Source organism: Megalopta genalis, chromosome 10 (assembly GCF_051020955.1).
Source record: "Megalopta genalis isolate 19385.01 chromosome 10, iyMegGena1_principal, whole genome shotgun sequence".
NCBI classification, from domain to species: Eukaryota; Metazoa; Arthropoda; class Insecta; order Hymenoptera; family Halictidae; genus Megalopta; species Megalopta genalis.
In genome coordinates, this window is record NC_135022.1 from 15,386,166 (window position 1) to 15,402,498 (window position 16,333).

Consider the following 16,333-nt stretch of genomic DNA (forward strand, 5'->3'; position numbering starts at 1 on the left):
TTATTTCACTGGAGATTTCCTACGATCTCGTAGAAAAAGATTTACCAACGAAAAATGAGGACACGATCGAACGAATATCAGGTAATAATTGCGGGTCTGATTAGATCTTCTATAGCTGTTGCATCTATTGTACACCGATCGTCGACTCTCAGTGCGAAGAAATAAATCAATCAATATATAGATTTATTGAATAATAGAATTATATATATATAATAATATAATAATAATAATATTAATAATAATATATATAATATACAATATATAATAATATAATAATAATATAGATTTATAGAATAAATATAGAACTCTCCAGTTAATTGTTTCTTTACATGTATTATTTAATTCACTGATGTTTGTACTTGTTATTATGCCACCATCGACGTTGCATCGTTAATTGGTAAAATCGTTAATTTATTTTTGCGATTTGAATATAGGTACATCGAACGGAAGGAACCGATTCAAATCCATTTTGTTTTAAATTTTTAACGTAACTAGTACACGAAACACAGATTTAACAGGAATTTACATATTTACAGTTGAGGAGAAGTGTGAAGAAATATACATATAACCGTAAATCGGTGAAACTAAATCCAACCGTATCGTCAAACATTTGACCAGGCATTGTATATAGGCATTGCAAATAGGCCTGAATGTCTGAGAATCAGTGCTGCATTGTGAACGTACGAGCGGTGTATGTGTGTCCACTAGTCTTTAACACTAAACCTACCAAGCAGTAATACTAACTGGCATGTACTGCTTCACAAAAGTGAGAAGACCGAATTTATTTCGAATTTGTAAAGTTTTTATTATAAAACTTGCCCCAATAATATATCTTATTCAAGCGTTTTCCACGAAAGAGTCTCGGAACTTTGCAGAATTGGAAAATAAGAAAGCGGTCACTTTGACCGCGGTAGGTTTAGTGTTAAAAAGACCCGTAACTGTAAACACGCGAGTCTCAAATCGTAATAGAACGTAGAAGGAAAGCTAAGTGAAAGTATAAAATCCCGTATCCTAACTTTGATCGCTCAAAGTACCCGTACCAAAAGACTGAACATTCAAATCCGCCTTGTTGCAGATCCTAAGAACTTCCTTCAATTCCTCTTGCTTCTCTACTGTCTCCTCAATGGGCAGCCTAAGAATCACGAGTCCAACTATGAGTTCGAAGTTGACAGTCGGTCTGACAATCTCCATCTGGCAACTGGATAGTCAAAACGGGAAACGTGCCGAGCCAGGACAAGAATCGGAGCTGTCGAAAGAGTTGAATGGACACGTTTCGACTCCAGGACAGCTGATAGCAGCGGACGCTCGCCGATCGGCGAAAATAGGCGAGTTTAGGCGGTTGTATCGCAGTAGGTGGCGGAGCTAAGCTAGGCGGGCTGCAATCAATACTGTTTCGGTATTACGGTGGAAACACTCTCTCTCTCGGAAACAGCCTACGTTCCGCGACGGACACGAGCGAGCAGCGGGCGAAACGAGAGGGCAGAAGACGCGAGCGGAACGAGGAGGGACGAGGAGGACGAGTCGCGAGGGGCGAGAGTCGCTCGCGAGAGAGAAAGAAGGAGAGACACGAGGGAGAGAAGGGCACACGCCGGAGAGAGGAGAGAAGCCCGGCTAGGAGGGACGAGGAAGGAAAACAGCGGGGGGGTCGAGGGGACAGAGGCTCAGACCACGTTTCGTGGTCCGCATACTGATAGGTCCGGCACTCCGTAGTATGTACGGAGAGAGAGCGTCGAGCCGAAGCCCAAAACAGAGCTGTTGCCGTCTTTGGTAAAACGCGAATGGAAAACAGCGGGGACGCAACCCTGAAGCGCCTTCTCTCGCCGGAAATTCGGGAATCAAAATGGCCCTGGAATTTTTACCTGGATGAACGGACGTTGAGCTCATCCTTGCGCCGGCGATTATGGCCGAGCTGCGATAAGAGCCTATGGGAGTTTCTATCGTTCTCACGAACCCTCAGAAAACGGATCATCCTGAGCACTCGATTGCCAATGCCTGGATTCATTTAGATTCTCGTCGATCAATCATATTTTCAAGTCGCATAGAATAGTTAAATCTTCCTCCTGTTTTAACCAGTTAACTGTTTTCGACGAGTATACTCGTTATAACAGAAAATGTTGCCATTTCACCGTGACGAGTATATTCGCAAAAGCTAACTGGTCCAAAAGGATATATATGTACTTTGAAATTCTTGATTAACCCTTAGCGCTCCGTTGGCTCCGCTATGGAGACATCCGGCATTTGTTCCGTAAATCCGAAGGTTCTGCTGCGGAGTAGTATGTTTTTAGCATGATTGCACTGAAGATGCTATGTTTTTGTCAACGTTGGCAATTGTTATTTGTAATGGAAACGTGCTTAGTGTGTGTACCATTACGATTAAAACATTTTTTGCCCATTTTTATACTTGGCAACATAAAATGAATAAAATCAAACGCTTTCACAACGACGTGTAATCTTATCCGCTCAAAATAAGACTTCCTTTATCTCAGGCGCTTTGCTCCAAAAATGTGTCGGAGTTGCTGGTAAGTAGTACTCGAGAAACGCGTGGAGCGCTGGGGATAAAGTATATATTTTATGAAAGTGTCGTATTTATATAAGAAAATATAAAGAAAATCAAACATATAATCACAGTAACTTGGTTAACACTGATCATGCTGGTCTCGAATAATTTATTCCTAAGCTGTTGAAAAATTGGAGAAACGATTGAACGAACTGCTTTATTCAAGCTTACATTATAATAAAAATGTCGAAAATTGAAATTAGTCTTATCATTAATATAACAAAACACGCGTTGGTCACTCTCAGATCTCGACAGACTCAGTGACAAACGACACATGGTCAATCTTAGCATAAATGCTTAAAATCCACAATTTAGTCGTGGCCAAAGCTAGCTTGGAATCTTCGCGGACCTTCTCAAAGGTCAGTTCTGCCCCGGGCGAAAATTATAGACAGTCTGCTTAATGTTTCACTAGTCTTCTCATAGCCTATTGCCAGCAGAAAGAGTGGAAGCGATTTTTATTGGAAGCGATTGTGCCTGGTTGGAGAAACCAGGGGGGTTTCTGGCGGCTCGAGTAAACGGGCGCAGGTAGCCCGAAGCTATGGGGTTGTAAGAGGTGGAGGAGGGTCAGGAGACCCTCTTCCTCTCGCGAGCACACACAGTTCAGTTCGTTCGTTCGTTCGTTCGTTCGTTCGTACGGCTGGGTAAGTGGGTACCCACTTCTGAATTGGCTCCCCTCGTTCCACTCGTTGGATCATCGTCGTTCGCCGAAAATTCGATCATTATGATTGCTTATGATGTAAATGATGCCCCGCGGCAGCAATTGTTTCCGTCAGAACGAGCTCGGGGGGCTGCTGCGGGTCCCGATGGTGTCGTCGCGGGGCCACGGGACGTCGACGAGCCCCGCAAATCGGTTCCCCGGGTAATGGCGTTCGACAGGCTGCTCGGGCAGGTGCAAAAGGAAATCTTGTTGGTCGCGGGATCGATACCCGACGATCTAGAAACGCTACAAACCTTCTAGGTCGGATCTAGGAGCGATGCTTCAGAACGAACGACGATAAGAAGGCTTATCTTGATTTTTCTCTGCAGAGAAGGCGTGGCTGGCCTTAAGTAGGCGTGGCTTCGGTGCTCTTGACGTTGACCAGTGCAGTATCCAATAGGGAAATCGATGTCTCTGTACGGTCTAGATTCTAAATATTTTACGGGAAGAACATAACGATTCTCCAATTTGTATTGTTTTGATTAAAATTAGGATTCAAACCTCGGTAAGAATTTAGTTATAGTTAAGTATCAGTCAGATGAGCTGTCATAGGCGTGGTTTTGTTGCTCTCAGTGCTCACGTTCATCCTAGACTAACTCTGAAGCTCCACAGCATTCTTTTACTTTATGAACTTTGCTCTTCTCATTAGAATAGGATCGCAGCGTTCAGATTGCACCTTCTCTTTCTTTCGAGAGCACGTAGTCCGTCCTCCAACGATCGGGAGCAAGTGGCGCGAAAGAAAGAAGCAGCGCTCTGCGCGTTCAACTAGAAAACTATCCAGCTCGTTTCTAGGCGCGTAGAGCGTTCGAAGTGGACGAGGTTTCGCGGCTCTCGTTTCCGGTGGCGCCGGGCCAGTACCCCACGGAGCAATCTCTGTGAATTTCGATCGAGTGCATAGACACAGCACTCGGGAGAGTTCGGTACGTTACAGGATCGAGTGTTTGAGGGTTCGGGGCGGTGCTACCTCGCAACTCGAGCGGCACGGGAGTTTCGTGGAGGATCGGAAGACGCCCGGAGGGTTGGATCCCCGTCTAATTTGCCCCCGCTTCTTTACGACCATAATTTCACATTCCGCTGGAAAAAACCGAACTATATTTAGGTGTTCTCCTTAAATAGGCCAGGGGATCGTTCCGCGTTAGCTGCGGAGGATCATCGGGCCGGACCGATCCGGCCAGCGCAGCGCCGCGAAATCAACGCAAAAATATACGGGAAACGAGCCGCGCTCTTCTTCTTCTTCTTCTTCGCTCTCCTCTCCTCTTCTCCTCTCGTCTCATCCTCCTGGGTTCCTCCTTGGTGGCTGGTGTTTCGGGGTTCGTGTAGAACGAGTCCGGAGAGATCTACGGGTCTCGCCGGCCTATTACAGTAATTTCACGGTACGACGTCTATTCCTGCGGTCCACGGAGGAGCAGCACTAATTTCATTAGGGATAAAGATCATCATTATTTCGCGACCGTCCCGAAAATTGCAGGCGTGCCTCTCCTTTTTGCGATACCAGCCCCGGACGATCGTGTTTCGGAGCTTCCTGCCACTGCCCCGAGCCAGGACACCGCTGCAAAACGGTGCCGTCTTTATCGTCGGCCCGCGAAACACGGGAACCAGACCCCGGCTACAATGTAATGGAGGCGGACAAGACCATCCAGACTGCGACACGCGATCCAGACCTAATTTAGAACCGACCCAGACCAAACGAAAGCGCAAACTTTACGTCCCGATGCGCTGCAACGATTACGGCGCATGTCTCGCCATGATAGTTTAATTAGCATCTGCGCCAGCCGTCCAAAGAGGTTTTCTAGTCCGTCATAAAACGCCATATTTTAATCCGGCTTTTAATTTCCTTGGTAAGACAGTGTTCTCTGGTGGACCGCTGTTTTATTAGTGTCTCGGCATAGAGCTTTTTTTGGTAGCAAACGACTCGATATGCATAGGTTTATTACGTTGTGAATTGAATTAGTGCACGTTGGGAAATTAGATAATTAGTGACAGATATAAATGTCCAAGATCAGTTCATTAGTGTTGCAACTGACGATTGATTTAATTACTTACGAATGCATAAAGAATCGAGAAACAGGCGGCGCATTTTGTCCTCGTCTCTAAAAGCATCGTTTCGTAAACGGTTTAGCAATTTGCGGACACAATATGTTCTTCAGAAAAACGTGAACGTTACCGCTTGAACTGCGAAGCTCGGGTCCATTTGGACCCAGAGTATAAATATTGATACTGGACTATCCATTATAGTATGTGACAATGAATTTAAGATTTTATGTGCTTCATTAGAGTCTATAGAAAAAAATAACGTGTCTAGAAGTGTTAATCGTTGAATCACAGAAATCTCAGTGCACTTTCATCCAGCATGCTGTTAAGATCACTTGAGTGCCGTACTCTTAATAAACTAGAAATATCATCGATTCTAGACGAAATTCCTTCGAAAGATACGTTTGAACACAAAGTACCGCCTAAATGCATCCGAGCGTCGTCGCCTGTGCAATCGTAACAGCAGTTCGCTGCTCGGGGGTTAAGAAGGAGTATTGTGGAGGACGAGGAACGAAGAAACCTCGGCATTTTCGCGGCGCTGAAGAGCTCTCTGGAAAAACGATTAGAATTTCGCGTGCGGGGTTATCGGTGGCCGATCGCGGAGCGGCGAACGGCGGAAGAAAAGAAGATCGCTGGCAACAAAAGCGGAGGAGATCGTCGCGTCTGGTCTCGTCTGGCCTCGTCTGGCCTCGTCGAGCCGTATCCGATCCGAAGCAGAAGTAGCAGCAGAGGCAGCAGAACCAACGTCACGTCACGTCACGTCGGATCACGTAACGTCGCGGGTCCGTCGCGTCGCACGGATCGGCAGGAACGAATCTCGCATCCGGTTGTCGGGTGTACGCGTCGTACGATCGCGATAAATCGACAGGCGATCGAGCGTCACGTAACTCACGTACGCGAGACCGAGCCTGGCAGTCGGGTTTTTCTTCGGCTGACAGTCCGGTGTCCGGCGCTGACTGATCGAAGGAATCCTCCGCGAGCCGAGCGGGAACGAGAACGGGAACGGAACGGCCACCGAACGGCCGAACGGAACGCGAGACGCTCGGGAAAGTAGGCTCCAGCGAGAGACATTCCCCGCGATTTTTATCGAACGCCGCCGCGCCGCGCCGCGCCGCGTCGGTCCCGCCGACACTGAGCGTCAGAAAAATCGGAGACATCGCTGCCTCGGTAATTGAAGATTCGATGAGGCCCGAGGATCGCTGAGACTGCGCGACTCCTACCTGTCGCGTCGGCCGCGCGACCTCCTCGGATTGAATTGCAAATCGAACGGCGAAACTAAAGCTTATTACCGGGAGTCAAGCTCGGGAACCAAGATGGAGGTCCGCGGACCGATTCCGATCGAAAATTAACGCTGCAACCATCCTCTACTTTTCATCCTCTGGCCCAATGTAATCTTTCGAATCGCGACTTTGAGGTGTCAAAATTTCTATACCATGTTTCAAAATCATTTTGGCGTTATCAAATTTGTTCACATCTCGGAAACTGTTGACAGTGTAAATATTGTACGAGCCAGTAGCCTCAATAAATCACGCATAAAATCGCGTAAAATCCAATAAATCACATCAAATGGACAGATTGTAAGTCAGAACAAATTTCTTGGATTTAGAGTTATAATAACTTCGGGTGCAAAGGGTTAACCTCTTGCACTGGAATTACGTGCACGGGTCGTCACATTTAATCAAGGACAAGAAGATAAAGAAATAAGGAAACTTGCTGGACATGTAAAACATGTTTCGTTGTATTGTATATTTTGAGAACTCGATAAATTTGATTTTGATTATGCTATTATGTTAAGCTATAAATGAGTGTAGCAGCTATACATTTGTTTTGAGTTAGAAAATGAAACTTATAGTTTAACAAACGAAACACAAATTTCTGAGACGTGAAACATATTACTGAGATGTTTACTTCCATATAAATCGAGTTGTTTCAACTCTGTGAAAATTATCGGGACGATCATTGTCACTGTGAATCCAATTAGAATTATTGCGAACGCAACACTCAAAACAGAAGATTTCCACATTGAAAATTATTGGAAAATATGTTAAAAACGCGCGTACGTTACCGCTGGAATTACTGAGCGAACAAAAATGTCCGATATCAGATTCTTTATAATTATTACATTGCGAATTTTCTTCATTCATCCACGTGTAATAAAAATCGTAGAAAATCGGAAACATTTGATATTTCTTTCTAGTCTGATAAAACCACAGATACTCTCATCCGATGTTAGAACCGTGCGCCGATTGCCTCGGCGAAGGAAGGCCGACGCGGCGGCGGTTTCGTCACAGATCGGCGCGGCAGATCGTTACCGTTTCAGACCAGTTATTATTTGTGCAACCGTCAGGATTTATGCTGGATCGGTCGAGAGGATCGAAAAAATGTTGTGCAACGCTCGGCGGCGACACGACGCGACACGACGCGGGAAACGTCTCTGAAAGGGACGCGCGATCATGCTCGCCGATCGGCTCTGCGGCGACAGGTCCGGCGACCGATCGGCTCGCCGCGCCACGCCGGCCCGTTATTGCTTATTGCCTATCGTCCGTGCGAGCTGGCTCGGTCGCGTTCGATCGCGGCCACGCCGACTAATTGTTCCCTCTAATTGACGAAGTTCTCAGGCTCTCGGACGCCGCCGCTCCGCGCTGCACCGCGCTGCACCGCGTTCCTTGCGCCGCGAGCTGCGACACGCACGGCGAACGAACGCACACGTTCTCCTCGCGAGCACCGCTCTCGTATCCGCGTCGTTTTCTCTTTTTTCCCCGGGAAAGAAGTCGCAGAGCGGCCGGCCTTCGGAATCCGACGTGGCCGCGAGCCGCGCCGGTTTCTCCTTCACCGAAATCGAGTTTCGGCCGGTCGGATCGCGGGCAACGAGATTCACTTCCGGGGAAAATCGACTGGCAGAAATACCGCTGCACCGCTGGAATACAGAGGAGGGCGGCGCGGAGGGCGGCGAGGAGGGAAGAGGAGGGATCGAAGCGCCGGTCACGCAGCCGTGAGAAACTCGCCGAGCGTGAACCGGCATCCGCGGCCGGCTAATCGGTCCCGTAAGCGGAATTAAGATATCAGCGGTTCCGATGCGACGGATAACCAAAGTGGAAAAGTGTCGTGTCGCCGCGCTATTTCGCGGCTATTTTTCGCGTGCCCCGCGACGAGCCGAGGCATTACGCGCACGCACCCCCGCGGACCCCTTCGCCCCGCGGTAATTAAACCGGTGCCGGGCATGTCGTTGATACTTTCCGCGGTCGCGTGACGGAGCTTTACGTGACAGTTGAACGCCTAGAATTCGCGACAAATCGCGCTTCCGCGATCAAACCCAGTCCACCCTCGCGAGGCCTTATCGAGCCGCCTCGTCGATCCTACAAGCGTGGCGAACCGCGCCAGGCTTGCGCGGAACGTGCGACCCGCGATCTGCGAAATTGTCGAGAGTGTTGGAAAAGCGGTGCCAAGCTTTTCCTCGAACAAAAGGCGTAATTCGAGTCGTAAACGATTACTGGAAATAATTATTTTTTGCTACTTCATGGCACGCGCCCTTCCGATGATTCTACGCGAGGTTCGCTTTATTGTTTCGCTTGCTATCGGACGAGTCTATCTTCTTCTTCTTCTTCATTCGGAACTGTTTGTGTTCGATCGTTCAACTTCGAATCTGCATGACTCGTTGGAAAAACGGATCTCGGTACAGGTGCCTGTGTGGGTTGCTATTCGCAGTCGTTTACTATATTTATACATAGAAGACTTGCAAGATCTCATTAGACGTAGATTTGATATTTCTTATAAGATCTTTTAAAAAATTGAAAAGTTTTGACAAACTTTAAATCCAACTGAGTGAGTAATACGCTTCCATCAAATTCTTAACCCTTTGCCGCTTCCATTTAAAGGACCATTACTAGGAAACGATGACCGCATTTTTGTAAATGGACATTTAGATTTACCGAGACCGAGTAAAATTTTACGCCTTAAAATTTTAGTCAAAGAAAAAGAATCATGAAGAACCAACTACAAGGGTTGTCGTTAAAATTACTTTTTTATACGATTCTTAATAAATTTGTACATAAAATGATCTACGTGCAACAATGCTCAGTGCTCTGCAAGAACGTACCGGAGCATCAGGTACGGCAAAGTGTTAAAAAAAATAATGCTTTCTGGAATTTCGTTTAAAGAAGAATTAAACGGCATGCATCTGAAACTTCTTAGATTGTGTTCGCACAGGATTTAAAAGAGGAAGAATTCTCTTTCCCGCGGACGTAAGAATGGAAAGAAGAAAGACTCGTTTTCCGCAGCGAGGGATTTACGCCGATCCGTTTTCGTTTCCGATTGCCGCGGAAAGGATAACCGCGGGTCACGCGACCTCGCCGCGGAAGACGCGAAGCAATTACCGGGAGCAGGGCCGTAAATCTTTGGAGTCGAAGGCGGCCGATATTTGTCTCGAGAAACCACCCCTGTTCCAGCGCGAGGGGAGGCGAGCGCGATAGGTAAACGCGCACGCACTGCGGACGACAGCTGTCAAATAAATGTTGAAAAAAGCGCTGGCCGAGCGAAATTTCGAGTGGGTCGGGCGAGAGCGAAGAGGGGTGCGTGCCCACCCCACCGAAATACCCTTAGCCCGCGGGGCAAAAGGCTCCGCACGATTTTTCCACGCTTCGGACGACGCGTCGCACGGTCGATAAGTTATCGCCGCCTTTCAAATTTTGAAATTTCCGTCGCCATTGTGTCCGGAGTGTTTTAAACCCGCGGATCCGTTTCTAAATCCCAGAAGATCCTCAAAATTCAGAGGTCGGTACTGCAAGTATTAAACCCGATTTTTGAACTGCGAAACCGAGACGTTTCTTCCGACTTAGAATATTTCTGTATGACTTTTTATTTTATGCATTGAAACGGAATCTAGCTATTTGTACAGTTCCGAAAATTTTAGTGATTCATTAAATGGAAGCGTTGATAATGTGACGGGTTGCTCGGAAAGTAATTTCGTTTTTTTAAAAAATGTCGTTTTGTAAGTTGTTAAGGGTGGCACAGAAGCACTTGGTTTATTATTTTACCAACAAAGAACAGAACTTCTGCCAGCATAAGATTTCAAAGCTATCAGAAAAATATCATCAGTTATAGAACAATGCATGACTAATAAATAGTCGACCCAATGAAAATTGCTCCAATGCAATGCACCGCACCTTATCCAAAATAAGGATGTGAGAATTTTTACAATTTCACAAAATTGGACGGTCCAGCGGGTAGTTCAACGAATTAATATATCTGCGGACCAATCAATGGAACCAGGCCACGGTTCGCGTCCCGGAGAATGATTAAACCGATGTTCAGCTCTGTAACAATTTTTCGGAATTTCATCGGGTAGAATTTCCCATGAATGCACAAAGATCGTCCGGTAACAAGCGCGAGCATTATTCACTTCATCGAGCCAAAACGAAATGGCATTTTCCTGTAATCAATATGGAGAAGCCTTCGGTGTAGACGTAGACTCGCGATGAGCTGGGAATTTCTTCATCCCCCGGTGATCTATTAAAGTTGAAGCAGCTCGAGCGCCGCGGCGAAGAGGGGAGCCGGGAGGTTAGAGACTGAGGAGCTCGAACAAAGCGATCCAGCGACGAATAATCTTCCGGTATTAATGGCGGATCGTCTGACGGCCAGCGTATTTTACTGTTCGCCGGGCGGGGGGATGCGGGCGCGGTGGCGAACGAGGCGCGAAGTTTATTCGCGTCTGGCTCTTGTCCAAAATTTCGGCCGAAAATAAAAACGGAATAACGCTTCGTTACGTTCGCGGCCGCACTCGACGGAAGAACCGGCTGGCTTTTCGAGTTTAACGAAGTAACGGAGACTGGGCGTCCCCTGGCGACGAGGAGCCGCAGGAAAGAGGGGGTGGAAGAGCGCGGCGGAGGGTGGCGGAGGGTGGCGAATGCCGGCCGAGCGAGACCGCCAAGGGGCAAATTTTCGAGGGTGGTTTCGCGCGTCAATGGTTTATTAAGAAGCACTTGTTTAAAGGTAGCCCCATTTCGGATCCGACAGCCAATTCGACCGCGACGTCTGTGTCACTCTCCTATACAAATGGACGGAACGGGAACGAGCGAGCGGCGGGTCGGGGAGGGTCGCGGCGGGTCGAGGGGATCGGCCCACCCCACGGCGATCCGTCGTGTCGCCGTAATTGAAGTTATTGCAATATTGTGTCCTGTCAACCCGGCTGTCCTCGGGCCTCCTCCGTCTCCTTTCTTTCCACGATCTTCCTTCTTTCTTTCTCGCGTCTTTCCGGCTCCTTCGCCGACCGACGCACCACCCTTCGTTTCTCCAGTCGAGTTTGCGGCATTGTGTAACACGGCCACGCCTGCCCTAATCTCCCCGCGGGAGAGATAATGCGATCCTAGATGCAGGCCGCGAGTTGTGTCGGATAAACCATTCGACATTCAATTCGCGGGGATTGAACAGGTTGCCGGTTCGCAATTACTTGCTAGGCTTTCTCTTTGTTCGATGACACAGTGATTTCGCCTCCGGCTCAACCCTTCATCGATTCGGTTTGTCGTTCAGTCGTTACTTCGTCGAATCTGGCCCGATCTCGAACACACCCTTCTTTGGATTCTGTGCAGCTTTGACTGAGAAGAGACAAGTCTGCGTTCATCGATCTTTATTTTGTCGTTCATCCGTTATTTGATCTAGCCTGATTCGCTGTTGAATATTTTTTTGCTTGGACGTTGTGTTACTTCGACTGTATAGAGACAAATCATTGATCTAGGTCGATTTTTCAGTAGCATACTATCAAGTGGCACGTGGATCTTCTCGTAGTTTTAATAGAAGCTCACAAAGGATAATATCGAAGGAGAATTTCAGATATCCAAAATTTTTAAACCGTCTATGTGTTCAGTTGAACTGTACCAATTTCCCTAGCAATGTCAAGCTGCTCAGATTTCGCTGACAAAATGCCAGCCTAAAGATAAGACAACAGCAGCAGCAGCATGGTTATGTCTGTAAGGCGATTCTTCGATGGTGAACAAAGTCTTGACCCGCGACGCGTGTCGCCGGCGACCCCCGCGAAAGAAAGACAGCCGCGCGCGCATTTCTAGCCGGGGGCTGCCGGGGAATTGAATTCGGGTCGTGAATAACGACTAACAAACCGCAGTTATATCGTAAAAAGCCATGCACCGGGATGAGAATTAATTCCGGGCTAGCACTCCACCCGCCGTAGACCGCCGCCTCTCCTCGTCCCTTCTCCGTGCGAGTCCGCGGCGTGTCCCCCAGGCTCTCTCCCATCCTCTCTTTCTCTCTCTCTCGTTCTCTCGGTGGCTCTCTCGGTTCCAACTGGAACGGTCCCAAAATTCAATAAAGGCGAACGAGTACGAGACAAGGTCTCCGTCTCTCCCTTCGTTCTCTCTTGGTGGCTTTCGGGTAGAGACCTAGGAGCCCCGGAGTCATCGCGCGAGAAACGAGGGACCGGTAGGGTGAGACTGAGGTGGCCAGAGGGGGCCGGGAGGGTCAGAGGGGGTGGAAGGAAGGGGCCGGCACGCTGCATACATTAGCGAGGACAGGGTGGAGGTATTGTCTGAACAAAGGGATCGGCTCGTACCTATCGAAAAGGCGATTAAGCGAGGATAAAGTTATACCCCCCATCCTCTTCTCTCGCCCTGGGTGTCGTCCGATTGGTTTCGCGTTAAAATCGATTTCCAGCCGGCGCACGTGCGACCCGACCGATCGACCGCCGCGTTTTTTTTCCGGTTAATTAAAAACCGCGCCGTCACCCCCGGCCAGACGGACCAGAATTTGTCGGAGACGAGCTCGAACGGCGGAGTTTATCGGAGGAATTTAGGCGAGGAAAGGAGAAGCAGATGGAGCACGTGGTTCCGACGCCACGTGGCGGGCTGGCCCGATGAAAAATCGGCGGAGGCCGCGAGCGGCCATTAAACGGCCCGTTGGAACGGGCGAGCGCGAATTCTTTTCAGCCGGCTACGGATGACGCGATAAAGCACGCCGGCTAACGCGAGATACGACCAATTAGCCCGCGTGCCAACCGCACGATTTAAGTCCGCCCGAGGACCCGTCCGCAGACGCTGCCAACCGATGATTCGAGGCCCGGCAACGGCCTTCCGTTGGCTCGCATATTGCCCGCTCCCGCCCATAATCTATGGTCCCTCGTTTGTTTTCTCTCGTCTCGATTCGAGGGAATCGTCGCTCTTTTCGGCTCTTATTTCGCGGCCGGATTTCATTGCTTGCCAGCAGGATTTATACCGCGATGGGACGCCTTGGTCGTTCGTCGAGGAACACCTCCTCGTTTCTATTTGCAGGGGCCGTCATCGATTATTACAAACATGTCAGTGACAAACTGCATCGAACCGTTGCAATCTGTAGCCAGACTCGTGATGGCAATTTCGGGCCGGATTGATTAGATATCGACGCTACGCTCTAACGCTCTAACACGTTCACTGTGAAATCGTAACCCTAAAAAGTCTGACAAATGCGAAACAGTTTCAGTTAAGGAAACTGTTAATGTAAATTATAACAATAATTAGAGCGGACTACTTTATCGATTGTCCTGCATGTAAATCCAATAAATTCTAGAGAAACGTCTACTTCAATACATCGCGACACAAAATGTGTCAGTGAAATAAATCATAAGTCAAGGGGTTAAATGCATCGAATCATCGGCGATCCACTTCAGGATCGGTCCACGAAGGTTGCACGATCGGCACCACACCACCACCACCTGGCGACGTCGCGAAAGAAAAAGATCTACGAAAACGCGTTCCCGTCCACTTACCCCACGTGGTCGTGACCGTCGAGCCTCGATATCCTCCTCGTCGTCATACGTCCGCCTCCGCCTCCTCTTTTCCTTCCTCGTTCCTCTTTCGCCGGTGGTTCGCTTGACTCCTCGTTGTTTCCGTCTCACTCTTCCCGCCTCTCCTCGTCACGATCCCGCCCCCACCCGTCGACCTGCCGTTGACACTCCCTCCCCCGTTCCCGGTGGGAAAGCTCACCTAGGGGATCCGTCGGTGGCGGAGGTGGGGGGGCAGGAGAGATCGGCGACCACGTGACCGACGTGACCGGAACCGCACGAAACGCGGAACCGCGTCTCGCCGCTCCTCTCCGCTCCGGGGTGGTGCAGCAGGTCGCGCGGCCGTGGTCGTGGTCGTGGCAGCGGTCGTGGTCCGGCACTCGCGGTCTCCTCTCGCTCGTCGCATCGCGTCCTCTCGCGACCCTCCCGCTCGCCGAATCCGCTCGCGACGCGCTGCGCCGCGGCCGCGGCCGCGACGGACAGGAGAGCGCCGCGCTCTTGTTTCCTGCCCCGAGATGGCACGCGTGCCGCGCCACGTTCGCCAGGATTTCCTCCCTTTTCCCGCGGTCGAGCCGGCCGAAAACTCTCCGCTCGTGTTTCCCCGAGCGGCGGCGAGAAGCGTGGTGTGCTAGCGACTGCTATCTGCCGCGGAGCGAGTCGGCCGCGGGACTTTGGTATACTGGGAGTATGGTAAGTAGCTACACCCCTGCCACCGCCGCCCCTCCCTCGCCCGCTCCGCCGCCGCTGCCGCTGCCGCACGCCGTTCCCTCGAACGTCCCGAACCCGCGCCTTTCCCCTCCTCCGCTGCCACCGCTTCCTCCGCTTCGTCCGCTCCGCTCCGCGTCGAGCCGCTCGCCGAGCCGAGCTGATCCTCGGCCCCTCTCCGCCCCCGTCATCGTAACCGACACCGCTACCGACACTGCACCACCGGATCGCCTCTTCGTCCCACCAACCCTGTCCAGCCGACACGTACCCCTCTCGCAGCAAGGCCGTGTTCACCTCGCGGGGCCCCAGGGACGTATCTGTCCACGATTCGTTCCGCCGGACGTCGCGACTCCGCGTGTTCTTCTTCCTCGCGAGCAATTCATGCAACCTGGACGATTTCAGGGTCCTCTGACACAGCTGCGTCGTTCCGGAGTCGATATACTTGTAGCATAGTCAGAGGGCGACTTCGAAGCTGAACGTTGAAGTTTCCAGTCGTTTTTATGGTTCTAGAAGATATTCTCTGCTGGAGATGAACGTTTGCGGTTTGTGTAAGTATGTCTTGCCCTGAAGAGATCACCACGGTCATCATCGATACAGTCCATGCGTAAGATAGGAGTTAGTATATCAATGGTAGCGGTTTGATCATCTTTAACAATTCTCAGGGTTGTCTTCAGATTTGGTCACTGTAACAGTGCAGTATGTATCCGATAAATCTCTATAGCCGTAACATGTACCCTAGAGTAGTATCGAAAACGTGGGTCAAAAGACACAAGGCATCGTTCGTTTGCCACGATCTTGAAGACGACTTCTTTGTCCAAGTCAGCCAGTTATATCGGTTCCGTAGCTGGGGCAACCTACGCACTTGCGAGATCGTCGCTGCTGCCGTAGTATATCCTACAAGCTAGTGCCGTCCCTTTTGCTCAAAAGTCACGGACCATCGATTACCATGACCCTGAAGTTGAACCTCGCAGGTGATAGCGCCAGCATGTCGGGCCCAGTGCTCGGGCGGCACGCACCTGAGCGATCGCCACCACCGCGACGTTCTGACAAAGCGTATAAAAGACAGCGTTTGCATGCTAACATATCTATTATAATGGCGCCGTTTGTTCCCCTTTCTCCGCGTTCTCTCCCTTCGCCGTTCTCCTCGCTCCGTCGTTCTCAGCCGGTCTCGTTCGCTCTTCCTCCGTATTCTAGGTCCGCTCTCTGTTGCATTCCGTTTCACTTCGACGCGCGCATAAATTACCGCTTTCAAATGCAAAAGTATGAATGAGACAAAGTTTTCCCCGGACGAGCCAGCGTCCCTCTGTCCTCCTCCTCCTCCTCCACCATCGCTCTCTCTCTCTCTCTCTCTCTCTCTCTCTCGTCCTCTCTTCCGTCCTCATCGGACTCTCTATCCACCGTCCGCGACGATCCCCGATTCCGTTCCCTTTCTCCGCCCGGTCCCGCGGCGCCTGCACTCTCGGTACTCCTCTCACGACGACGGTACACTCTCCCGGATTCCGTGGTTGCGGTTACCCGGCGAACGTCTGCAACAGGAGAACCCGCAGAGGAGAGGACCGAGGAGAGGCGCGGGAGGAGGTAC

General features: G+C 50.0%; 1 long non-coding RNA gene across 6 annotated transcripts in view; it reads right to left on the reverse strand.

Annotated features, from left to right (window-relative positions):
* Positions 1 to 14,722, reverse strand: part of LOC117220074 (uncharacterized) — a 292,358-nt gene extending 277,636 nt beyond the window's left edge. For 3 of the 6 annotated variants that reach the window (XR_013034291.1, XR_013034295.1, XR_013034293.1), the window contains exon 1: positions 14,032 to 14,718. This is a non-coding gene — a long non-coding RNA (uncharacterized LOC117220074). Of the gene's footprint in view, positions 1 to 14,031 lie in introns of all 6 variants that reach the window. The other 3 variants (XR_013034290.1, XR_013034294.1, XR_013034292.1) reach the window with 2 other exon arrangements.
* Positions 14,723 to 16,333: the final 1,611 nt, after the last annotated feature.